The sequence below is a fragment of the Rhinolophus sinicus genome, chromosome 12 (assembly GCF_057876585.1).
Source record: "Rhinolophus sinicus isolate RSI-liver-muscle chromosome 12, RSI-T2T, whole genome shotgun sequence".
Lineage (NCBI taxonomy): Eukaryota > Metazoa > Chordata > Mammalia > Chiroptera > Rhinolophidae > Rhinolophus > Rhinolophus sinicus.
Genome location: NC_142512.1, coordinates 22263601 through 22290415, shown reverse-complemented (window position 1 = coordinate 22290415; position 26815 = coordinate 22263601). Strand labels below are relative to the sequence as shown.

Genomic DNA, 26815 nt, shown 5'->3' with positions numbered 1-26815 from the left:
GTGGCTTGGGTGGGCCAGCAAGCCAGGGTCTCAGGGAATCACCAGGGCAGGGTAAACGGTATCAGCCAGGTTGATGGAGACTCAAATATGGCGCCTGCCTGCGTCTGCATGCTGGGTAGGGGGAGGGCTCAACAAAGAAGCAATGGCTTCTGCCAGCACTTCTGTCTGGGAGTAAGGTGCCCCTCCTCCCTTTGCCCTGAAGCCAGACAATTCAGTTCCTCCCCATAAATCCCTGGCATCTTTCCAGCGGCTGCCCCAGCACTGGAGCTCAGAGTGAGTGAGTCCATCAGCAAGTAAGTCCATGTGCAGGCCCTTTAAGAGGACAGCCTGGGACTCCAGCAGCCCTCCTGTCTCACTCAGCCACAGTCTCTGCTGGTTTTCATAGTCAGACCTTGTGGGGACTTCTCTTCCTGGTACTGGAACCCTGGGCTGGGAGCCTGGTGTGGGGCTGGGACCTCGCTCTTCAGGGGGGACCTCCACAGTCGAGACATCCCTCCTGATTTTTAACCACCACATGTGGGTGTGGGACAGCCCATTCTGCATCTCTACCCCTCCTACCAGTCTCCACATGATTTCTGCACATCCTTAGTTGTAGGACTTCTGTTCAGCTAGACTTCAGGTGATTCTCAACAATGGTTGTTCTGTGGTTTAGTTGTAATTTTGAGGTGGTCATGAGAGGAGGCAAGCACAGCATTTACCTACTTCACCATATTGACCAGAACTCACCAAAGATTTTCGATACCTCGTGAACAGAGTTGTGTCCAAAGCATGCTGGAAGTGTAGAGAAAGAGGCACTCTCTTTTGTCAAGAAGCAGTAATGGTAAGGGAGATTAGGATTATGGAAGCTTCATGGAGATGATATTTAAGCTGGACTTGAAGGGTGAGTATGAGCTTGTCCGGTGAACAAGGAGAGTAAATCACATGTGCAAAATCACAGAGGTTTAAACAGCATGGTGAGCTTCTTCTGTGCCTTTGTAATGAATGGTTTTCAAATGAATTCCTGTAGGGCAGTCTGATTCCAGCCCACCCTTAGGTTCAGAGTGGGTATGTTGAGCAGAAGAACAGGGTAAGGAATAGAGTTCACCCAAAGCACAATGACACTATCTGAGAGTTCAGTTTGATTCCTTAGTTCTCAAGGTCTACAAGGCCTGATCCAGCCCATACAGCAACTCTCAGGTGATGCGTAATTCCACCTCCTGGGAAAGAGTCAATGAGAGGGACTGGTAACCGTGGAAAGGGGTGGGTATGACACCAAAACGGGGATTGGTGAAAGTGAGAGGGAGGGGACCCAGAAGACGCACCATGTCTGTTCTGCACTTCTGTTTGTCCTTACATTTTTACCTAGTGTCTACAAATTTGTAATGAGTAACTAAATGAATGACGTCAAAAGCGGGACTCTTGCTGTAAAACAGGAATGTACTCTTCTTCAGTCCCTAAGTGCCAAAATACATCCCACTGCCCCTTGACCCTTGGCCTCTGGAAACTGGTAGAAGGCCAATCACAGTTTTTATAGAAACTCCAGGTGAGCTGCCAGCTCATTGTGCATTGAGTCCTGGCTGCCCCTGTCTGGATTTGACCTGCTATCCCAAGTGTGCGTTGCAGTGAGAGAGCACAGTATGTCAGTCAAGAAACTTCCTGATGTTAAGTCACGGAAAGCTTGACTCAAATGGCTTAAGCAATATTGAAAGGTATATCTCACATAACAAGAATTCTGGAGGTCAGGCAGTTTCAGAGTTGGTTAATTTACCAGCAAAAATGGTCATCAAGGACTCAAGTTCTTGCCATCTCATCTTCAGGATACTTGTTTGTCCTCCTAGGCCAGCTCCCCTCATGGTCCTAACATGGCTGCTGTAGCTCCGTGCTTCACATCGCAATGACTAGAATTAGAAAAGGGCTGTTTCTCATCATTCACTTCTTTTCAGGAGCAAAAGAGACCTTCCCAAAAGCCTCTAGCAGATTTCTCCTCACATTTTAATGTCTAGAACGGCCTCACATACCCTTGCCTATCAATCACAGGCATAGGGACCAGACAACCATGGTTGGCTAAGAATTCAACCAATCAGGATCCAGCCTCTGGGGTTGGAGAGGAGGCCATCCTCCCCTGAAGCTATGACCATCTGATATCCGATTAAAGCTGGGGTCTGTTGGGTAGGCAACTAACAATGTTTGCCACACACAGGTCTCTGGTGGCCATTACATATGCTTCATAGGAGTTGGAGGACAGACTCTTCCATTGGCATTTAGATGTGCATAAAGTAAATCTATTTTATTTCTGTGAGTTCTGTTTGGTTCTTTTTCAACAATGCTTGCTTACTCAGAGTCTTAAATGTCCCTTTTATTTCACGAATGTTCTAGCTTTAATGATTTCAATAACAGGTATTTTTGCAAGTCTGACTCTGCATGTGTGTGCTATAGGCTTCCATTCGTGATGTCTTGTTTCCTTACGTGTTTATTGATTTCCTCAATTTTCTTCTAATTTATCTGTAGAAATTCCTTGAGGCCAAAGATTAAAATGGGCTCTTTCAGAATGAATGTGTGCTGGTTTCTATCAGGCACTGGAGACTACTATCTGCCTTGGACCACTGTACGTCCTCAGCTTGAGGTTTTGAAGTTTAGGCTGCAAACTCTACGTAACTTGGGGCCCCCTGCACAACTGGTTTTTAAAGGTAAAGGGAATTGCAAATAGAGTGATTGACCCAGGGCCTATTTTTACCTTTCATTTCTGTTCTTCCTCGTTAGGAGAAATTAGTGGGACCCGGGCTCCCCATTAATTATTCTAGGACTCTGCTTCCTGTGGGAGAAGGAGGGTTAGGAAGTGCTTCAATGCAGGCTACCTGCTAGAGTCCAGTAGAAATTCCTGACATTTCTGAAATGTAGATGATATCCTTTTCTAGTTGTACACTGAGGTTCTTTTATTGTGTTTTATTCCTTTCAGGAACAGGGGGTGCCAGGTGGGATGGAATTAGATATTAGCATCCAGAATTACCATCTTATCCAAAAGTACTAAGAATTTCTTAGATTTTTTTTTTCTAATTTATGGAAAAGTTCTTTAGGTTGAAATCAGATATTTATAACATTTTGAGTTTTGAACATGTCTAGAGAAAGAACTGACTCAACTAAATATGCTATCTAATCTAACTGCTTTAACACACAGGGAGACAGGGTACGTTGCTTCTCTTTTCGTTAAAATAATCTTTGGATTTCTTTACTCCTGTTCTGTTAGAGAGAAAAAAAAAAAAAACAGCTTAGAGAAATCTGAACACTTCCCAAAAATAATACCGAGCTGCAAATTTCTTTTGCTGTACTTTTCTCAGGAAGCAAAGCAAGCCTTTCCATTTCCTAACATGTCCCTCAAAGGTCAAAAGAACAGGGAATGTTTTTAAGGGCATCTTGTCTGCTTTTGTTCTCACCAGCCCTCAGATCCCCTGGGAATGCCAGACTCTAATAAGCAAAATAATCTAAGGAGTGGAAGAAACAGCAGGTAACTTTTAGATAGGATTCACCACAGTCAGAACACTGACCTTGGGTCAGCTCTGCACCTAGTTGCTGCTTTGAACTTGGAAAAGTTCCATCTGTTTGGTAACCAAATTCGAGGTGGGGGGGAAACCCTTCCCCTCAGGAAACGCAAATGAAGTGGCATTGGTAGAAAGATACAGGCAAGATGAGGTTCTATTTGATAAGCCAAGTACCACACATCAGGCAGAGTCCATGATGGAATGGTACATGTGGCAACACATATGGACTAAGTCCCAAGAGGAATTCCAGAATTCTGCACTGCTACAGACATCAGAATGGGTCTGGGGTTCAGCTAAAGAAGTGTTCTTGGTATTTCCCTGGAAGGTACTTGTCAACACTGTCACTTACCTTTGACATGCCTTGGAACCTTGACTGGTCCCACATGTTCTGACATTATTATCCACAGCAAACTTTCTCTTATTTTCTTATGTGTGTTTGCTAAGCTAAAGTCGGAACTGTGAGCTCTGGTTATTTCTGCTGCCTGTTATTACTCAGTTTGGAGAACACAGGGTACAGGAGGCTGTGTGTATGTGTGCGTGTTTGGGTGTGTGTGTGTGTAAGAAAGAGAGAAAGAGAAAGACAGAGAGAGAGAGAGAGAGAGAGAGAGAGAGAGAGAGAGAGAGAGAGAGAGAGAAAGAGAGAGAGAGAGAGAGAAAACAAAAGCTCCAAGCTACCCCTGTAAAAAGGTCATAAAAAAGAAGTGTGTTGGGCCGGCCCGGTGGCTCAGGTGGTTGGAGCTCCATACTCCTAACTCCAAAGGCTGCCAGTTCACTTCCCACATGGGCCAGTGGGCTCTCAACCACAAGGTTGCCGGTCCCCTGCAACTAGCAACAGCAACTGGACCTGGAGCTGAGCTGCATCCTCCACAACTAAGACTGAAAGGACAACAACTTGACTTGGAAAAAAGTCCTGGAAGTACATACTGTTCACCAATAAAGTCCTGTTCCCCTTCCCCAATAAAAATATTAAATAAAAAAAAAGAAGTGTGTCACCCTGGGATTAGCGGCATCACTGGCCTAAATGGGTCTAAAATAAAGTCTCTGGGAGGTCTTCGTGTTTTCCCCAACCCGATGCACAAACAAGAATACTTGTTTTGCCATACTTTTGAATATTGTTCATAATTAAACAGCATCATCTTTGATAGTTGACTGACTTGGCCATATAAAACTATAGCTTTACATGCATTTTTAAAATATTGTCATCTTGAAGATATGCGGATATTTGTCAAGGTAGTAGGATGGAACACATTTTATTTAGCAGTTAGTTCACCTGATTTATGACATTTAAAGGTTTAGGCATACAGTCTGTGGGTCTCCACAGAGCTTTAGTCCCAGGGCCGGCAAACGTTGGGGGTGGTCCTTAGGGGAGCTTTCTGGGGAGTGTGGTCCAAGCCTCTGCACTGACAACTTCTGTTGGGGAGCAGCCCTTCTGGAATTCTAAGAAACAAAATTTCCTCCGCTGCCTTGCACATGAAGGACAATTTATTTCAAGTCCCTTGGCACCAGGTTCCAGTTTTCACATCATTTGTATGTCGAGCTTGATGCTCTCTTATTGTGCCAGAAGTGGAGCCTTGTAAACACCAAACTGTTTAAGAACAAAACCCAGTTAGAACTAAAGAGCTGGAAACTGACTGAGTCCAAATGAGGTCCTCGGAGCAGAAGAATTGCTGCTACCTGGAAGCTTGTTAGAAATGCAAAGTCGCAGGGCCCTGCCTGACTAAATAAGAGTATCCATTTCAACAAAATCCCCAGCTGACTGGTATACCCACTGAAGTATGGGAAGCACTTCTATAATTCTGGGCTCAGGCTATTAAAGGAATAAAGATGAGAATGAGGGGGAGAATGGTGACTCAGGATCAGCTCGATGCCTGGGGATGGACACCCACGGGAGTACTGGGTCCCAGGTTTTATTGCTAACATGGAGACTTGGGTAACAGCACAGCAACCTAACAGTTATGACAGGGCCACTGGGTCCCAGAATGGGGAGGATATTCTAAAAGATTTTAGGGTGTCTACCCATCCACTCCTTTCCCAATATCCAGCTGCCCCTGAGTGATCACGTTGAGTACCGTGTGACCCTGAGCCCCCTGGCCACAACCCCAATAATCAGAGACAGACCTCACGCTCAAAGGCAGCTAATTCCTGGCCTGGCCAGTGACCTATGCCTAGTGACATGGCTTGAAAATAGGAGCTGAGCTATTAGATTCCTCTTTGGTGCATTTAGAATGTTGGGGGGTTACGAGGGTGGAGCTCAGGGTTCTGCAAAGTTATAAAGAGTTAAAGATGGGCAGCCCTCATGGGTTTAGTGCATGCCTAAGGTATGAGGGAATGGAGACAATGAGTAAGCAGAGGAAGCCAGCCAGAAAAGAGAGTGAGAGAGGAATGGAGTAGATACACACATACAAGGGGGTGGGGTTGAGAAAGAGAAAGAGACAAGAGACGGCCTCAGTTTCTACTCTTCCTCAAACCCATGTTTAGCTTTTTCTGGTATGAGCCTTTGATTCTAGCAACCAACAGATCCTTGACTAGAAGAGGAGGCAAATTATTCCTAATGTTCTCATCCTGAATAATCTAAGACTATTGATTTATAATCCTTCTATTCGTATGGGCTCAGAAATTGGGAAGGGCAGGAAGAGTGGATTTTGGTGGGAAGAGAAAATGTGTCTCTGAGGACCGACATCTCGGTGTTTTGGCACTCAGTTTAGCACTCAACGTCTAGCCTAGAGATTATAATAGCATGTCTTATTTCTTATTATTTGGTCTGTCTCTCTGTTTTTGGAAATCAGAGGGAAATGTTCAAAAACCCAACAGAACGCTCAGATTAGGGGGATTGCTGGTTACGTACTTATTTTGAGTTTAGATTATCCAAATTAATTTTGCTAATAGGGTTTTAATATTTTCACATTAGGGAAGCTTAATTAGGGAGATTTAAAATAATACTGCTAAAGCAGTCTTGGCTCGAACCTAACTGTGTCCATCACTGGGCTATGCAGACGTGGATGGCCGGGGGGGTTGGGTGGTACAAGGAGTCGGCTCTTGAGATTCCATTTATGTGAGCGGCTGCAGAAGGAGCATGAACACTTGCCCATACCAGAGGACAGGAAGTTGGGGGCGGGGGGGGGGGGGTGAGTGTTTATCTGAGCGCTAGGGAGAGAGGAAATTCCAAAGATGCTGAAAGAGAAGAAGTCTGAAATACCAGGGCACAAGCCACATAGTTTCGATGCCCAGGTGACATCAAAATGTGACAAAAAATGGAGGAGGGGTTCCCCCACTTCAGCAGCAGAGCCCCGTGTGGGCCTCTGGGCACTGAGGGCAGCCGCATCACTCGGGCATCCTAAGCCTCCTAGGCTGTCGACATCTTGTTTTAAGCTGGCTTGCTAGCCTCTGTCATGTGACCTTGCTTTGTTCATGGTCTACACATTTAAACTCTGTCCAACACCTGTTTTTAATTTTTTTCAGCTCCTGATGTCACGCATAGTCCAAATTTCTCCTTGTCTCCTTGTCTCCAACAGGATTTGACTGTGGTGATTTCTTATCTGATCTCCCTGCTTCCATTTTTGCCCTCCTACACAATGTGTTCAGCATAGCTTGTGGGAACTTTTAAAAATGGAAACCTTCTCTTTATATCCCAATGTCTTCCCGTCATCCTTAGCACAAACCTAACCTCTCCCCCTGGTCTACAAGCCCCATATGGTCTGGTCCCTGCGATCTCTCTGACATCTCTTGCTTTAGCTTTCCTTGCTGTTTTCACTCCATCCACATGGACTTTCTCTTTCTCAAACACCCCAAGCTCATTCCCACCTCAGAGCCTTTGTGGAAGCTCGTCTGGCTGCCTGGGCTCCTTCTTATGTCCACTCAAACACTACCTCTATTGCTACGCCTTTCCTGACCTCTTTGTCTAAAGTGAACTGTTCTCTCTCTCTCTCTGCCACTATCATATGACTGTGTTTTTGTGTGGTTTTTTTTCACTGACTGTGTCACTATCTAGAATTTCCAGGTGTCCTTTCTTGTTTGTTTGGTTATTGCTTATCTCCCTCCAGTACAATGAAAGCTTGACGACAACAGAGACCTCATCCGCCTCGCACGATGCCGTATTTCCAGCACCCAGAACAGTTTTGGGGACACAGTAGATGCTTAATAAATATGCATTGAAAGCACAAATAAGTGAACTGCCTCCTAAGTCTGATCTCCCACTGGCTGCTTGCATTGCATGCTTGCATTTGCTCTTCTGGCTGTGGAAGCTCCCCTTCCCACTTACACCGGCTTCTGGCAATTCTGATAAACTACTCAGAGCAAGCCCCAACCTTGGACTTTTCTCTAGCCCTGCAAGAGGAAAGCTAGTGGATGGCTGACTTTGTGTGCTTAGACTTTTGGTGGTTGAAACTATTGTTTCCTATTTCACATCCCCTGGATTCTGCAGAAAAAGACTTTCTACTGGCACTTTGCTCTGTCTTGCTGCTGTCTGCATGCAAACTTTGTTCTCCCAGAGAGCAGACCTGCATACTGACAGCACCTGGCAACTCACATCCAAAAAGGCCACCACCAGAGAGATGCTGATTCTCCTAAGTTCCCATTTGAAAATTCCTGGGGGGGGGGGGGGGGGGGACGGGACTCACCTGGTTTGTGTCACGTGTCCACCCTGCACCAGCCAGCTGTGGCAGGTGGACTGAGTCTCGGGTCTGTTTCTGGAGAAGGGAGGCTTGTTGTGAGCTGGGAATCTACCCCAATCTGTGTCTTTTACAGTGGCCTCCAGCCTTGGCTGATGGGACTCAGACTGAATATCTTACTCAAACTGAGCCAGTAAGAATCCCTCTCTCAAAATTTTGAGTGAAAGAGTATAGAGCAAATCAGCTCTGTTGAGGCATAATTTACATACAATAAAGCACACCCATCTTAAGTCCAATGAGTTTTGACAAATGTATGCACCCATGAAATTACCACCATAATTAAGATATAGAATATTTTAATTACACCCAAAGGTTCCCTCAGGCGCCTTTACCATCAACGCCTTCACCCCGTACCCAGTCAACCAAGCATCTGTCTCCAGCCACTACAGATGAGTTGGGCCCTTTCTAGAATTTTGCATAAATGGAATCACACCGCATGTATTCCTCTGTGTCTGCCTTCTATCGTTTGACACAATGCCTGTGAAATGTATGCATGTTGTTGCCTCTATCAGCAATTTGTAGGCCACCCAGGTTGGGTCGCAAAATAACAGCCAATCAATAGAGAAGGAAGCCCAGATGCCCAGGGAAGTAGAAACGGACGACCACAGGGTTTAGGAGGAATAGAGTGACCTCCGAGCCTGATTCTAAAACAAAAGCTTTGAAAACAACCACCACTATCCAGGTATGTACAGTGCTATCCCATTTATCAAAACAAAGGGGAGAAAAACAAGCCCATATATGAACATATTTGTCTAGGAAAGATATACACCAAGGGGTTAATTGTGGTTATCTCTGGGTGGTGGGATTACAGAGATTTAAAAATATTATTTTTGCTTATCTAAATTTTCTACCATCCACAAGGGTTATTTTTACTTTAAGGAAAAAAAGTATTTTTATTTTCAAATGTGCAGCTTTTAAAATCAGGGTGGGAAACGTCTTGAATGCTTAACATTTTTAAATGATGTGAACTGCTCCTAGTTACATTTCAAACCTCTTATGTGGCAGTTACAGTTCTGCTGCAATTGTTTAAAAAGCAAAACTTGTGAAATGGGATCATTTCTGACTAATGATTCACTAAGGCCAGTTATGTCGAAGGCTCTCTGAAGTCCTCACACATTCTAACCGCTCCATTTGGGGATTAAAACCTTAACTCAGTTCTCCTCATCATCCTCGAGCCTGCAATCAAGTGGAAAAAATTGTGTTTCCCGTTGTTCTCAAAATGTGGGCCAGCAGAATTACTTGGCAAGGTTGTAAACCCACAGATTCCTGAGCTGCACTCCAGAGATACTAACCCAGAGCCTCTGGGAGTGGAGCTCAGAATATGACCTTGAAAAACCCAACTAGGTGATTTTGGTACACACTCATCTTGGAGAGCCAATGCGTTGGTTTCTGACCAAATAAGGCTTGGCTCCTGCCCTGAATAGGCCTTCTAGGACCCCTATATCTAATTAGTGGCTCTCTACCTCTCCTCCCAAGACCAGTCATACCCTTAGGCAGACGAGAACGTAACTGATATCGAACTGGTATTAATCCTGCTTTGTTTCAAATAACCACATGTCCTTCGCTTTTGCACATTTAGATTAGTTTCTCTGGGGATCTGAGTACTGCCCCTGAATCTTGGGTTTTCCCAGTGTCCTTGCTGTCTGGGGACTCCTTCATGTCTATCCTGTTATGTCCCATTCAGGGGTCCTACAGTTTCGCATTGCCTGTCTCCTGGCAGATTCTGCGAATTTGATGACTGCCCTCCAGATGGAATCTTCTCTATTTGTGCATATATCAGGATCTTCCTCCCTCTTCCCCACCCACCCCATCATGGTCTTTGTTCTGTGCTGGTGACTAAGTTTATTTCTAGATGCAAGTCCCATTCTGCTGACTGAGTTCCAAAAGGTAATGGGAAGGAGACTGGCTATAATGACTTGGGTTTTTCCTGGACTTATTCCTCCAAGTTCAACAATGGAGGTTAAACTCATTGAGTCTTAGTGAGTCTCAGTGAAGTTGTCTTTACCTAGTCTTAGAAGAGGATTTTCTGGGTGCTGCTTTGTCTGTACTTGTCTCATCCTCATTTCTGTTTTAAGTTTTGACTGTTATATTCATTGAATTTATTCTTCAGAATAGAAATAATCAGTAGAAAACCAATGATTTGTTACTATAATGTCTATGTAACATTTAAAATCCAAATAGCATTTTTTTAAGAGTCAGCTCAATCGAAGCCCACTATTTCAGAATCAATAGCTTCTCTGACAGCACAGTAACACTTAAATATGGTTACAACTCAAATGCAGAAATGTGGTTCTTTGGAAAGCTTCATAAATTTCCAACTTCCTCAAATAGAATTACCACGAGCAAAATTTAGGGTTTTTTCCTACAGAACTAATAATACTAGAGAGTGGTTAGAAAATTCGAAGTCCTGAGGTCCAGCAGATTGTGTTTTTCAAAGACAGTTATCCAATATCTCCCACCTTACATGCTCTTCTGCAATGAGATCATGCCCCTCCCCCTTCCAGAGGTACTGTCGAATTCCCCTCTCCTTAAATCTGGCCTGTATGACTTCTTCAATAATAGAATTTGGCAGACATGAAGTGCTGGGACTTTCAAGGACAGATCATAAGAAGTTTTGTACTTTGACCCAGGTTCCTTGAAATGCTCACTCTGGGGAAAGTCAGGCACCAAGTAAGAAATCTAGCTCCCCTGAGACAGCCAGGTTGTGAGGAAGCCCAAGCCAGACACTTGGAGAGATGGAGAAGCTGCCCAGCCCCTAGCTGTTCCAGCCGTCCCAGCCCGGATACTTGACATGTGAGAAAAGTCACCATCTGAGTACGAGGTAACAGGAATCTAGGCCTCTTCTGACAGTTTTCCTGTAGTTCTTCTTCCGAGTTAGAGATTTATGTCAAAGGACACCACCATTGGCAATTATGGCCTTAATGAGGGTCTTGAGTGTCTGTGCCTGGCAAATATTTTTCAGCTTACGTGTGATATGTGTTTCCTGCCCCTTCAAGAGCTGAGGGACTCCTGGATGGCTTGGCGTCAGCTGTTCCCACACCTCAACGGCTGGCTGGAGGGTGTTTCAGATGTGGAGGAACATAACGGACTGGAAACTGCGTAGCCAGCTTTCTACAATAGGGACCCACCTTTGTCCTGGCCTTTCTGGGAGTCTTCTCTGTTTTATCATCAGCCATTTTGAATTCTGCTAAAAGCTCAAACCACAACGCAGAGAAAGAGCTAATTGAACACCCAAAAGAGATCCTTCTGGACTAAGAAGATTCCTGATACTCTGATTGAGATCATAGGGAAGTTGTCCTACAAAACGCAGTTGAACTGGGGCAACCTTCTAGAGAATAGGTTTTAGAAGCATTCCTTTCAGCCCTACTGGGCTCTAATTCACGAAGAATTCACTAAGGCCACAAAATGAATAAACAGATAATTATTTCCTCATTCAGAAATAACGACAGAGGGTCGTTATCTGATATTTCCACTCCCACTGGTCTACAGACAATTTTGTAAAGTAATAGCCTCTTGCTGGTTAAAAGGCTGTTGGTTGAGGAGGCTGCACTGTTAAATTTGCCGGGAAGAATTAGTAGCTTCATCCTGTTTCATTTCTTTAATTATGTCCTTTGGTAATTTTGTAATGCAGCAGGTGGGGGTAAAGGGATGAGCCCAGGGTTACTTTTTGCCTCAATGCAGACTGTTGTTGAAAGACCATCCACACCCTTTTTAGGCCATGCCGGGGCAGTAGAGAACATACAAGAAAGCTCTTATTAAGCTTCATTCCTAGCTCCTAGCAGCATCTACTGAGAAAACTGTAGAAACAGCAGAAATCTCTACCCAGTGGTTTCCTTGCTTAGGGACTCAGCTGCTTGGAAACTAATGCAACAATGGAAGGGGGAAAGGGGCTTCCTCTTCCAACTACCTAAAACCAAATAGTTTCCTTAAAATTGACACCCAAATTTGCCCACCTTTGTGGCTACTCCTTGCTGTAGCCATTGAAACTTTTGTTTGTCATAACAGGGGAATCCTAGGGGTTCTGCCTTGGTTTTCTGAGCCCCAGCAACAAAGCCCCTAAAGACAGCACCACATTTTTAAAGGTGCCAGTGTAAATATTTAAACATAACTACACAGCATGCTCTCCTTGAGAAGCACATCTTGCATTTGAAAAAAGAAAAGTCAGCTTAGTCCATCTAAAGCTGTAACTTATATCATGGTGAAACATTGCTGGCAGAAGCCACTGCTTATGCAAAAGCAACTGAATCCCACAAATTAAAAGGAAAACAATTTGCTGAGTCATCGTATCCTGGACAAGAATTTTAAACAGAACTGGTTTTAGTGAGCACAAAGCAACAACTGGAGACACATAATGGAGAAAGTGTTTGCTACTCTTTTGTCTTTTTTTATTTTTATTTTTCCCAGTTGGGATAAATGGACATTATGGCCATGGAAGAGTCTGTAGGTTTTCCCTGAGTGCTTGCCTATTCTTCCACTCCCTACCCTCAACTAAATGAGACTGTCATTTTGGCTCTTCTTTTCCTAAAGAAAGAAGTGCGGACCAGCTAGCAGCCCTAGGTAATTTTTTTTTTTTTTAGGATTGTATTGGGGAAGGGGAACAGGACTTTATTGGGGAACAGTGTGTACTTTAAAGACTTTTTTCCAAGTCAAGTTGATGTCCTTTCAATCTTAGTTGTGGAGGGCGCAGCTCAGCTCCAGGTCCAGTTGCTGTTGCTAGTTGCAGGGGGCGCAGCCCACCATCCCTTACGGGGCTCGAGGAGTTGAACAGGCAACCTTGTGGTTGAGAGCCCACTGGCCCATGTGGGAATCGAACCGTCAGCCTTCGGAGTTAGGAGCACGGAGTTCCAACCGCCTGAGCCACAGGGCTGGCCCAGCCCTGGGTATTAATCCCAGAGGTGATCTTGGCATTTTCCTCCTGAGACCCCGCCTTCAAACTGCTCTGATCTTTGAGAGCCTGGGTGTCTTAGAGAGACATGCTAAGCTTCTGTAATATTTTTAAGATTAGATATCAATATTGGTGGATATTCAGACATTTTATTGGTAATATGTTTTCTAGTTCACAGTGAAATTATAGCTATCTGCTATTTAATAATTTGCCTATTAAATTTGGCTTTTTATTTATATGTACTCTTCTAAACACTGCAAATTGAAAAAAATCATAAAAACACTTCTAATTATCAACCACATTTAATATTACAAATAGGGGCAAATTCAAGTGCCTTTGGAAGGTAAGCTCATTAAACCTATGAGTTCAGCGGAAGTCTTTGCAGGTACGACTCCAACGTGTACAGTATATGGATAAATGAAGACATTGGATCTTATGGAAGATCTTGCTAAATCTAGAAAACCTGAGGAATCTCTCCCCACTCCCTGTCCCCAAACAAACATGGATGAATCCCCTATAGTACTCATGGTAAAAAGTAGAAAAGATGTGGGTCTGTAGAAGCAGGAGATTTCACATAATGATGGAGGCAATTCCCATAACATGGAAAGATGAACTCACTGGGAAACTGAGCCATGCGGATGAGCCCTGCCAGAACTCCACCCCACCCCCCAAAACCCAGAAGGCAAGAAAAATGAGGTACATCTTAGGGTCCAGAGAAAAGAGGTCTGTGAAAGGACTTTGATAGTTTCTGTCTGTCACCGGAAGAAACATTTAAAACTATTTTTAAAACTTCCTGTGATTTAAGCATCTTACCTCTGTCTTTGTGACACAATTACTGTAATTCTTTGCTATCCAATTTTTATACAAAGTAGTGGACTGGGAGAATACCATTTTATAAGTTAGACTGATTTCCTTTATACAGTTTAGAGCTATACTTGCTTTTGTGTTTGATATAATCAACTTCTGCTAAGTTCATTTTTTTGAAGACATAATTTATTTCAGAAGAGTTTTCCTTTAGTGGAGATTTTTATGACTATCACATGGAGAAGGCTGGGGAGAAACAGATGCAGCTTTAAAAAAAAATAGCTCTATTGCTTCTATGCCATGTCATACAGTGGAAAGAATAATAAATTTCATCTATGAATAGCTTAGAAGAAACAAAGGAAGACCTAAACTTAATTTATAATTAAAATTTAGGTATAGTCCATTGTTTATACAACCTTTCCCCCCAAAAAAGAATTATGCTAAGGGGAAACCGTTTGTTCCTCTAAAAATATTACATTATTTGGCTCCATCAAGCACTTAAAACTCAAAATTTAATGTGTCTAGCTTCACCTCCCCTCTGCTGAATAGCATGGGCTGTTTTTGCTTGTTAAACTAAATAAACAGCAAATTTTAGATTACACTGTGATGATGAGAGATAAATTTAAGCCTAGGTACTTAAAAAAAAATTCACTTACATGCCAAGAGGTAAGAAAATAAATGCAGACTATTACATAAATGATTCATTTGGAAGCTTTCTGATTGTTTTGTTTTAAATAAGATGCTGGTTGGAAATAAAAGGGCTCTGAAGTAGAAGCCTAGCACTGCTACGTTTTATTGCCTTAGGGGCTAAGGAATACAATTTCAGAAACCTCAGCTTATGCAGCAGTTACCTTAATTTGGTAAAGAAAAAGGAGCTGGGCAAATATCCCTGATGATGGACTTCTAGGTAGTTTCCAGAGATTAAATACCACTGTTCCATTTTATTCTTACAAACAATTTTTCCCACATAGTCTCGGGAACGTTACAATGACTTTTCCATTGTTCTCTTGGTAAGGGGACAGAATGGGCACTTGAATCCTGAACTACTTATTTATAATAATAATTTTTTAAAATAGGTGCCAAATTGAAATGGGGATGGGCTGTGGTGGCTTTGTAATGTATCAACTTGGCTAGGCTAAATTATATTTCCCATATTCCCTCCACGTATGTTTCTGGCTACGGTGGACCACAAGAGACATTCTTACACAGATTGGGGCTTGGAAGTAAAGCAGCAGCCATTCTGTAGCTCACATTATGGCTTATCTGTTGGCTTATTTCTTTGGCATGGGACAGTGGCTGGATCTACAACTGCTCCACCTTTCCCTCCTCCAGCTTTCCCAACTCCTGCACCAGATATATGAAGAAGGGGGACAACTTCTCCTGCATGGTGTCTATACCTTCAAGGTCAGAGGCAGTGAGAACTGACATTGTTTCAGTCTGTGCTTGTGGGTTCTAGCTTATACTTGCTTTTCCCCACTTTACATCTATCTTCCCTTCCAGGCGGCTTTCCTTGAAGTCTTCAAATTCCAGGATTAGGTGTGAAGACAACAACTTTATAGAGACTGCTTAAACAGTTCCCACAATTGAGTAAGATTAGATATGATATATATGACCTATGATACACACACATAGATGCACACGCACACAGTTTCTTGTGGCGTTTGTTTCTGTGGTTGAATCTTGACTGATAATATTATATTGATTTTGTAGTTGGGTAAATGCATTATCTTCTTTGGGTTTGCACTTACCAAAACTTTGTCATTCAGAATGGTGTGTTATAGGTTGGTTATGTAAATTTTGTACTTTGAAGATTAACTACAGTAAACTTAATATCTGAATTCTGAAGAACAATAAACTTGATCAGATGAATAACTTGTTCACATCTTTAAACTTTTCCCAATTGCCTAACATAAAATTGTTATGCGACAAAATAAAAAGGGATAATATACACATACTTCTTAGAAATGTGGAGGTAAATGTCAGAAGAGACCAATTTAACCTGTTGAGTGTAAGCCTCTGAATGGCAGGAAGTAATGATAGAATGGGAACTGAGGGTATCAGGAGCCTTTGCTTTTGGTATAAGTCTTTTTTTTAAGCATTATTTGCCCCCGCAACTAATTGCATGAAATATTTTTATAAAAATAAACATTGGTTACAAGAAAGTTTTAACCACAAGCAAGTCCATGCCCCCTATCTGTAATACGGGAGGCGAGAAGGAAGGAAACAGGAAAGGTTATCGTTTGAGTTAGACAATAGAATTTAGTTTTGGAGAGATTCCAATACAAGTTGAAAGGAAGGTCAAGTTTGGGGAGTAATATGAAACTGTAAGGATAAGAGAATGAGCTCTTCCTTCTTTAAGAGTCATTTGTTACAAACGGAAAGTCTTGGCAACATCTTCTCAGGCTTCTCTCTCCTCCCCACCTCTCTGCCTTCTTTTATCTATATCTAGTGTACTAACGGAATCCAAATCTAAGAAATTATTGAAACAAGATAACATATTGAAGCAGCTCCTTGCAGAGCAAAGTTTCATAGACTTGAGGAGCTTTGAGTGGTATAGTAATGGCCCTAAACAGTAATTTTCACTTAAGAAAAAACTTTGATTCCTCACATGCTTGATTATATTTTTAGCCTCATTCATTTCCTTTTCGTGACTCAAGCATCTGGATTTCAACTCCTTGCCAATTCTACATCTTCAATTTGACCTTTTGCTCGACATTTATTATTTTCCACCCAAGTTTGTATACAGAAGTATGATTTGAGACTATCAGGACTACTTTAAGTCAAGGCAATGGTGAGAAAAGTTAGGTAGCTAATCCTTTAGCAATGCTCACCCCCTCCCCAAAAAAGTAAATGGATGGGAAGTTTTAAAAAAGAAAAAAAAAGATAAGGTTAAGAGGAAAACAACAAGAAAGACAAGTAAGGATAAGTTCTGGGGAAATGGCTCTACTTTGGCAGAAGAAAATCAAATCGTATATTTAAGAGTTTTGCTAGTCCTATTTCAAAACAACAAAACAGGTATTATCTTACTAAATCACTTATATCGATTTTAGAACTTCCCATGCCTCCATAATTTGTAGTTTATTCCTCAAGTCATTTGGTAATGAATTTCTAATGAACCCAGTGAAGCCTGAAAGCTAAATGAAAAGTATTCTAATACTGTCCTATGCTTTCCTATGTAGTTTCTCCTTCTGCAGACATAAAGCATTTTACAGATACTTTCTCTTTTATTCACCAAGCATTTCTATGACTGCAACAGAAGTGAATTGTCAGGAAGAGACCCAAATTCCAGACTTCAAGTTCTGGACTTTTTCCACGGAACTCTGCCACCTCTCTAGACCCAGTGATGTACTTTCCAGACTGTGGTTCCTTCTGATAGATGATTGTTCTTCCTGATACTTAATCACCCAAGAAATCGCTCATAGAGAGGATGGTTTCATCCCGTTCATCAACCCCTTTGGGTACAGTTCCTCAACCAGTTGCACATTCAGTTAACACCCGTTCTTCCTGACTTCCCATCAAAGAGTTGCTCCTCTGGCTTCATGATCACATTTGCAGGTGGCTTTAGAACTCTGGGATGGAAATTGCCTGGACTGAAGGCAAAGTTCCTTTATGAGACTACATGCTCTTAAAGGCGTCTCACCTACATTGAGCTTTGATTCCCCTTTAGAGATATTGGTTTGGCATCACTTTTGGTTTGAAATCACTTTTTCCAAGAGAACAAGTCAGGAGGTTGGCAGACAATGGAAGGTTTTGATGGATGTCTTTGTAGTTGACTCAAGGATGCCACGACGCCTTGCCCTGTGACTCTGAAATCATCTCTTTGTGCTTTCAAATTATATATCAATAAAATCGGAATCTCTCCAATGACAGAAGAATTACAGGTTTTAAAATATTATAAGATGTTGATATGAGGGCAGGGCCCAGCTTTTAAAATGTCATTTACTACCCATAATTCTTATGTATATTGACAAAAAGAAAATCATTAGAAGTGTGTGTGTGTGTGTGTGTGTGTGTGTGTGTGTAACAGTAGTAGTAGTAGGCTGTATTGGAAGTGAAATGAATGTTAGATGAATTGTCCAAAATCAATGATTACATCAGACAAGCCACTGAGAAATAAGGCTGTGTCGCTTGCTGGCTCCTCATAGGATAGGCATCCATTAACGTTGGCTGTGTTTCAATAAATAAAACGGAAAAACAGAGCCCTTATTTCCCCACCCAAAGGTATTCCCCCAGATGCTCTACCCATCCGATGCATGAAAATATATGAGAGAGTGGGCCACGGCGACGGCAGCGCTGTGGCTTCAGCACCGTGAGGACTGTGGGCAGGGGCGTCCATGCAAGTTGCAGGAGGCACTGTCTGTGACTGACCTGCTGAAATGTGAGAGGACGATGTTCTCCAAGGCATCAGGCTGCTGGAGCAGCTGCTGTCCAAAGGGAGCAAGAAGGAGCAATGAGGCAGTATCTGCTATCTGGAGGGCACGACCAGCGCAAGCAATGTGAAAAGGCCCTGAGACATATGCAAGGGCTGCTGAAGGCAGGGCAGTCAGGAGAAGGAGTTGAAGAAGGAAAAGCCTGTTTCTGTTCTTCCTCCTTTGTCATCTCCTCGCCCCCCGCCCACTCCCCACCATCCCTGTCTTTATCCTCCCACACTTGGCTCCTGCTCCCCAAGTCCCTCTGGATTCCTGGTTGTTAAGATCCCTTCCCTCCCCATACGTTTAGGCCCTTTCAGTCTCCCGTTTAATGCCCTCCCTCCAAGCAGTTCCCCTCAGCATCCTCTCACCCCCTTACCCTCACCAAAAGCTTTCCTAATGAGATTTAGCGGTAGCCAAATTGAAGGATTGCTAAATTATTTCTCAGCATGGATTATTTCTACATATATATATATATATATATATATATATATATATATATATATATATAATTAGTCTAGTTTACATGGATTCTTAATAGCATTGATTTTGAATTTCAATTTCTAAAACCAATTTCTCAAATTTTGCCATGAGTCTAATAGCTAACAGTACGATGCAATATAAGATAAGGGCCAAATGGGACTTAGGCAGGTACTTACACGGGGAAGAGAGATGGAATGAGAGGCCTACCCCATGAATCCATCGGTGCCCCAGGGTGAGGTGATGAGAAAACTAAGGAAGCGTATGACTGGGCAAAAAGGGGTAGACGTAATGGCTCAGGATTCTTTGATCTTTGATCCATACTAAGTTTTCAGTTTGGCGGGAAAATCACCCTAAAACCCAGGTCTTCAAATCGATAACTTCATGGTGTCCACGAGACACGTGAGCTTAAGAAATCAGGAAGAGGAGTTCAAATCCTGGTTCTGCCTCTTACTTTAAGTGTATGAATTTGTAAAAGCTATTTGGTCTCTTTGAAACTGTTTCCCTATCTGTGAAATGGGGTACATTTGCTGGGAAGATTAAATGAGCTAACCTGACAAAGTCCAGACAGAGTTGCATAAAGTTAGCCTTCTTCCCACCCTTTTTAGCCCTTTGCTCGACAGTGGGAGCAAACCTGTATTCCACAACTTCCGGATTCCCAGATCACGTCAAGCAAGGGGGGAAGGTGGCCAAATCCTTATCAGGCATTTAAGCTCCTAGTTTATTTGCTATCTTCCCTCAGTCAGACTTATCACTGCTGACATACCTCTCAAAACCTCTCTGGAACTCAGTTCATTCCTCAGTGGGATAAGGAAATAACAAGCTATGCTTTTAAGATACAGATTAGATAAGGGGCAATGAACATTTACAAAATACGATGTTACCCAAGGATGAATGTGCAGAGGCAAAACACATTTTCAGTAAATGTTATTACTGGATAGGGCGGTGTTTCCCAAAATGTGGGGTGTGAACTGCTGGTGGTACACAAAATGATTTTAGATGCAGCATAAAATGGCGTAAAATATGTAGAAAGTTATTCCCTTTTCAATGGTCTTTGATTACATCAATAAATAATTCTCATTTGGGGTCTCTGACACTTGCTTATTTCTCTCTTTAAAAAGAGAGCAAACCTCAGGCTCCACGCCTTCAGCAAGAGGAGCAACTAAGCAGAATTTAGAAATACTTCCCCAGTTTTATTTTTTATGTTTATCTTATTATAGCAAACAATACTGGTTTTCCATTTATGATAATGGCAAAAAATTATTTTTAAAATAAACTGAAGTTTTAAATATATTACATATTAGAGATTTTAAAAATTTAAAAAACATGTTGACAAATGAAACTATTAAGTACTAATAAGTGGATTCAGACAAATTGAAAAGGTAGTTTGCAAATAACTGAAGTTTAGGAAACACTGGCCTTATGGCTGGGGAGTCAGGATACCTGGATTCTAGTCCTGCTTCTGGTAGTAACTTACTGTGTGACTTTGATGAAGTTATTTAAATCTCTCTGAGGCTCAGCATCTTCATCTGGAAACTAACAGGTCTTGAGTAGGTGGTCTCCAAGGATCCTTCTGGTCCGAATATCCTATAATTTGAAGATTTGAAGCAGATGATTAGGGCAGTTTCTATTCTATTGGCTGAGAAGAATCAATGGCTCTGTCTTCCTACCCTATTTACCCTCCACAACCCCCTTCAGGCATTTTGATATCTAATCTGGAAGAAACATGGATCCATATTTTATTAACACTCATACATTTAACTAAGGCATATGTTATTCCAAAACTGCAAAATAAAGGAATTCTTTGTAATGGAAAGAATAGTGGGTTTTGAGGGAGATGGTGTTCGTTTTGGTCCTTGCTGTGCCACTTACTGATAATGTGACCTTAGGTAACCTCACATTCCCTTTAGCACCAAAATTCTATGAAATGCAAATGAGTCTATAAAAAGGAAATACATCAGATGAGAATTCACTTCCTTTCCTTTGTAACTGAGATATTTACCATCTCACATAATATTTTAATATAGACTCCAAGCTGAAAGATCTTCATTTTGATATTAACATGGCATTTGGGACATAGTAATCAATAAATATTTAATGAACAAATAAAGAGTGGCTTCTCGTGAACATGAGGCCAAGAAGAATCACATTTTCATCAGATAAGAACTTAACTAAGTCAAAGGGAGTTAATTGAGCACATACTATGTGGCAGACATATTTGTCAGGCATTATACCTTTTTGTCTTCCATAAAGGACAAGATAAAAAAAGACATGACCTCTGTCTTCCATTAAATTATGACCCTTTTGGGGGAGATGGCACATACACAAATATCTACATAATTCTAAAACAACTACAGTGCTACCGGAAAAGTGCTGAGCTTATGAGCAGAACTGTGTCTCATCCTCATTCTTTCACTAACTAACTGTGTGAATGTGAGAAGTCATTTGTACATCATCCATGAGTTCCATCACCTGTAAAATAACTTTACACTGTATGACCCCTAAGGTCCCTCCCAGCTACAAGTCTGAAAATGACTGTCAGAAATTAGTTTAAATATTTAGTCTTTAAGACTTTTAACTATATTGGAGGTGATCTCTTCAATACACTTATTTTTCTATGTAAAACTAATAAGTAAAGTCACCAATTTGTTTTTTATTGGCTTCCATCCACAATTGCTTCAATCTTTGAACTCTCCTGCTAGTAAACTTCCTAATTTCCTTTCTCTTTATTTTTGTAAAGACAGTAGTAGGAACACTTGCTTTTTAAACTAACCTCAAATACCCTGTTAGGAAGTTAGATGAGATCCAATTCAATTCCATTCAACAAACACTGAATATCAATTATGTGCAAAGCCCTAAAAATGATTCCAAGATAAAGAAAGGTCATGGCCCTTAGGAACCTACAACCAAGTAGAGAAAAGGAAACATTTCCATTATATCAAGAGTATTCATTTCATAAAAAGGAAAAAACAAATTCAGGAAGAAAACAATATGGAAGATATAAAAGAACGAGAAATGATGTAGAGGAGTGTTGGAAATAGGTCAGAAACTCCTCAGCCTAAAAAAAAACCCAACCCCAAAACTATGAGCTATACTAGCAAGTAAAGGCACCAATAGGAAGATCTTGCATTCAAATCCATTACACAAGGGCAAAACTGGCTCGCAGGGGCCAGAAGCTCCACTGGAGATAACCTGTGAGCTGTCCCCAGGACTTTCTGGGGTCCCTGGAAAAAGACAAAATTCTAGCCAATGCAATTGCCCTCCGTCAGAAGGGCAGGCAACTGGAGAGAGAAAGACTCGGGAAGCACTTCACCAACAAGAAACAAAATAATAGAGGTGGAGGACAAGTAAGAGAAATCCTTCCATAAAGGATAATGTTCTTCCCTCTCGTAATCTCGATATAGAATGGTCACAGGCAGAAACAGTCAGAAAAACGAAAATGCAAAGCTCTGTCAAAGGTTTGATATGAGGATAATCTCCATTACAGTGTGGAATATTCCATTTTATGCAGATTTCTCCTGAAGGTCAAGGACTAAGCTAAAGGACACTGCCTGCGTGTAAGTGCCCTGAGTTTAGGGGTAAGAACAGGAAGGGAATGGATCTGGGTTAGCTCAGCAACAAGCATAGGGAATCCTCCAGAACACTGGAGACGGGCTTCCTGCTTACTCTTTTAGATATAATATGATAATTTTTGTATGTGCCGCCAAGGGCATTCTGGCTCAGTCATAAATGTAGAAACATCTAGACTAGTTGTACTATTTTCCACACTTATGAGCCATTCGGGGGGATAGTGGTAAACTAAGGTCAAATTATACATCTTAGAAAACCCAATGCTAATATTCTGCTCATTTCCCACACTGTCAAAACACCCCATATTTTGACAGTGAAATGAGAAAGAAAAGTGAAAAATAAAATGGCAGGGGGACCACTATTAGACATTGCATCCCAAGAAAGACTACCAAGCCAAAATGGGCTGTCACCAGAATTTTCCTCTGGACCCATTATCTTTCCAGCATATTACACAACTATAAAGGTATCCACTACTGTTTACTGATGCACATGTGTATATATATAAATTATGAGTGTCCAGCTAAATCCTCAGCAAATTCCACCTCTTCAATCTAGAATCCCAGACTTATCTCCATAAATTCCATGATTTGAAACTCCTGCCTTAGCACTCAAGTCCTGAAAAACTTTGGATGAATTCGTAGGCTTTGCCTAAGACTTAACCTGGGGGGAGCTGTAGAATCAATAATAGCAGAGAGGTCCAAAAAGCAAACACAAACACACAAACAAGCAACTCTCCTATTGCTTAAGCAATGTGGGCTTTCCAGGTTGTTATTAACTTTTTTTGTTTGTTTGGTCTTGGTCAATACAGAGTCAAAAAAAAAATTATGATAATCTTTTGCATCTTTGAAATTTAACTCCATTAGGGAACAATAAAATATTTGGCACTTTGGATGTTAGGGCTTTTTTTTTCTTCTGGTGGTGGTGGTACTGGCTTCAAACCCCTGTTGCAAAGTTTATTAATTTTGTAAAAAATCTTAGTCATGTTTGGTTGCTCTTTTAAATAAACATTGCTTCCCTTTACTTATAGGGAAGGAGACACTTTCTGCTCTCATCAAGACATAGGTTCAGAAATAAGATCCTATAGGAATCCTGATTTAGAGATTTGTCTCTAGCTTTAGAGACCTGTATGGGTGCATATCTCAACAGCAATTCACCTGAATTGCTCCAACTTTTGGTGAATATGGATTTTCTCAAGAAAAAAGAAGGTCACAATAGTGAACTGAATTAATTCATGACATCAAGGGAAATACACCTACAACGTCCATGAGTAATGAAAAGTTAACTACAGGAGAAGCCCACCTTTGTGTGCTATTAAGTATTATGTATTCTGGGGAGGAAAGGAAAAAGTTCATCTCTGAATAAAGTTAAGGTTACCTGCAATGATGTGGTGAAAAGTTTTTTTTATCAACATAGGATAATATTATCTTATAATATGAAAGAAAAAAGACAAGACACAAATTTTTATATTGTAGCCTACTCCCAAAAGTAATGATTTACATATGCATGGTTATATTTTCCTCGAACAAAAGACTGTAATAATTATTGCTCCCCCTTGCTTATTCTTCTGTACCTCTCTGCCAGTATAAAAAAATGGTACAGAAATAACACACCCTTAAGAGGTATAACTACATGAAAATGTCAGACTATTAATACGTTTTCCTGAGATGTGAGAAAATGGAATATAAGGGAGGATGCAAATTTTAAAAAATATGTATTTCAAGATAGTGTTTCAAATTTCTCAAAAGAAATAATATCTACATGACAAAAATTCTGAGTAAATCAGCCTTAGTAAATTACACAGTAGCAATGTTTCGGGAATAACTCAAGAATGAGACTCAGGAGAACGGGTTTTCATTGGTAGGGTTTGTTTTGGAAATGAAGTGCTTTCCAGAACCTTTATTTATTATTTTGCTTATATATTTCATGCTGTTTTTATAGCTCTTTGCCAATCCCTTATTTCTTATGAGAATTTGATCTTTCAATTTTTCAGTTAGCTGGGATTACTATATATAAATATATTATTTAACACTTATATCTGACACTTAGTATCTGTGTCAGATCCTGTTCTAAATGATTTTCTTATATTAACTCACTTAATCCTTAAAACTGTGAAGTAGGTACTATTACTATTCCCATTTTATAGATGAGAAGACTGAGGCATAGGGAGCTAAATAATTTGTGCAAGGACACACAGCTAGTAAATTTTAAAAAGACTAGAAGGAAATACAACAAGTGGTTTCTCAGGGTATAGGGTTATAAAGGATCGTTAAGAGAAATGACATGACAAGTTCTTGAACTATGGACGGTGGCAGCAGAGCTGGAACAGAGAGGTCAGGCTCCAAAACAGTTTAAGAGAAAATACTGGCAGGGCTGTGGACTGGTTGATTTGTAGGGTTGAGAGAGAAGAAGAGGAGTCAAAGAATACTCCAGCCTCTGGCTTGAGTCACTGACTGGGTGGACATGGTCACTAATGTAGGGAATACAGAAGATGAAGCAGCTTTGGGAGAGAAGATGGTGTGCTCAGTTTGAACAGGTTGAGCTTTATTGTTAAGTATTTGAATATGCAAATGTTAAACTCAAGAGAGAAGTCCGGTCTGGACTTGAGAGTCCTCACACAGATCTGGTAGCTAAACCCAAAAGAGAGGTTGCCATAACCTAGGGAGAGAGTGGAAGCAGAAAAAAGCTGTGGGCCAAGGACGAAACTCAGAACTCCAACTTTATGGGTTATGCAAGGGATACAACGTCTATTCAGATTTAACATTAAAATAAAAAAAATAGACATGAAATGCAAAGTATATATTTGCTTTTCAAGCTAGGTTTCATTTAGGAGACACAAGGTAGCATGGAAGTAGGGCAAGGCAGTCAGACAAGTTTGAGTGCAAATCTAGCACTTCGCCATTTAGTAGCTCTGTGACTGCTGTCAAATTACTGAGTGTCCAGAAAACGTGACTGATTCATACACTACTCATACTGTTGTGGGTATTAAATGGGTTCATCCCAAAAGCACTTATATGGCCCAGTACCTAGCATGGACCCAATAGATATTCGATATTATCACTGACGAGTAAACAAATCACAAAATTATTTTTCATTCCACTATCATGCTTTGCCAGTTGAGAAAATGATCAGGAAGTCTGTTGGTTAGCAGGAATAAACTACAGAGGAATTAAACAACTGTTTGAAAAAGCCATCAAAATAATTCACACTCAGGAACTGGTATTTTCCATGAATTTGTATGGTATAATACAAGTACACAGAGGTAACAGCAGTTGGTTAAAGAAATTAGAAATGGTGATTTATGATCCACAAGACTTCATTAAAAGTTTTCTTTTGTTCTACTCTAAATATTCAACAACTAGCCCCAGTGCTTGGCACAGAGTAAGTCGTCAGTAAATTGTGAACTGGAGATAACATAGTGATTTTTAAAAAAAAGATGGGGGATGAGTTCTTATATCTGCTATTAAACATTTCACTATTGTAAGAATTATCACTCATGCAAGGAAAAAGGTGAAGTAGACACCCTACATATTGTCATTTGAGACCTCTGTGGTGGTTGGCGATGCAACTCCTCTCCCATCCTATTGGCCACAAATTTGAAATTCCCAGCCTTAGAAGTCCTCCTTTGGAACAAGTTTTAGAAAATTCAAAAGGGCCCATTAAAATGCAAACCTGCCACCTGTACACGGGAACCAACTTGGCTTCTGGCAGACACTGACACGTGTATCATGACCACTGTGTGAGTAGCTGCCTCCTGGAGGCTTCGACCTGGGGTGCAGGAAGAGCCGCTTCTTAGCTGACCTGGTGGCGTCAGCCTTAGCCAGAGGCCAGGGCACCGCGGACCACCAGCCACGCTGCATCCAGGAGGCAGTCCCGGCTGCAGGGGCAGCCAAGACAAAGGCAGCCCAGGGAGGTCCCGGGGGGGGGGGGGGGGGGGATGCCATCACATGCCTCCGTGTTTCTCACGCCCCGTCACCTCGGTCCTTCCTAGAACCGGCTGACTCACGTCCGAATGATCGCTGCGTGACGTGTGATGCATAGCAGTGTTCATTCACCCTTATCTCGTTTTGTTTCATCAGTGCGACCTCGGATTCCCCAGCACAGGACGGCTGGGCTTAACAGCTTAAGTGTCTTTTTTGTTCTTTTCGGTTCAGCTCGTTTACATTCCATGCACTCTAAGCTGCGGGCTAATATGTATTATACAATTCCCGGTCTGCTTTTTCAAAGGCACTGCAACTTGTAAACACCACGCTAGGGGCCTCGGCCGGGAAAACAACACAGAGTGATACGCACAGTCAGTAGGTTCCCACTCAGGTTCCGGCCTCTGCTGAGCTCCGGCTGTAGCTCCGCCTCACCCCCGCCTCCCCGCTCTTCCTGCTGTTCAGGGTCGGATCCCGCCTGCCAGGTCAGCGCGCACCGGGCGGGAGGGTGGGGCGCCGAGCCCAGGCCGTCACGTCCCGAGCGTCGGGAGGCGGAGCCTAGAGTGTG

General features: G+C 41.8%; 1 long non-coding RNA gene across 2 annotated transcripts; it reads right to left on the bottom strand.

Annotated features, from left to right (window-relative positions):
* Positions 1-26777, bottom strand: LOC109457637 (uncharacterized). Of its 2 annotated transcripts, XR_012492386.2 has the most exons (4): positions 26621-26761; positions 20238-20347; positions 2714-18295; positions 1-1877 (listed from the first exon to the last, which is right to left on the bottom strand). It is a non-coding gene; the product is annotated as an uncharacterized LOC109457637 (long non-coding RNA). The 2 variants fall into 2 exon arrangements; XR_002139052.3 differs by lacking the exon at positions 1-1877 and having other exon boundaries at positions 2416-18295; positions 26621-26777.
* Between the last annotated feature and the right edge of the window lie 38 nt (positions 26778-26815).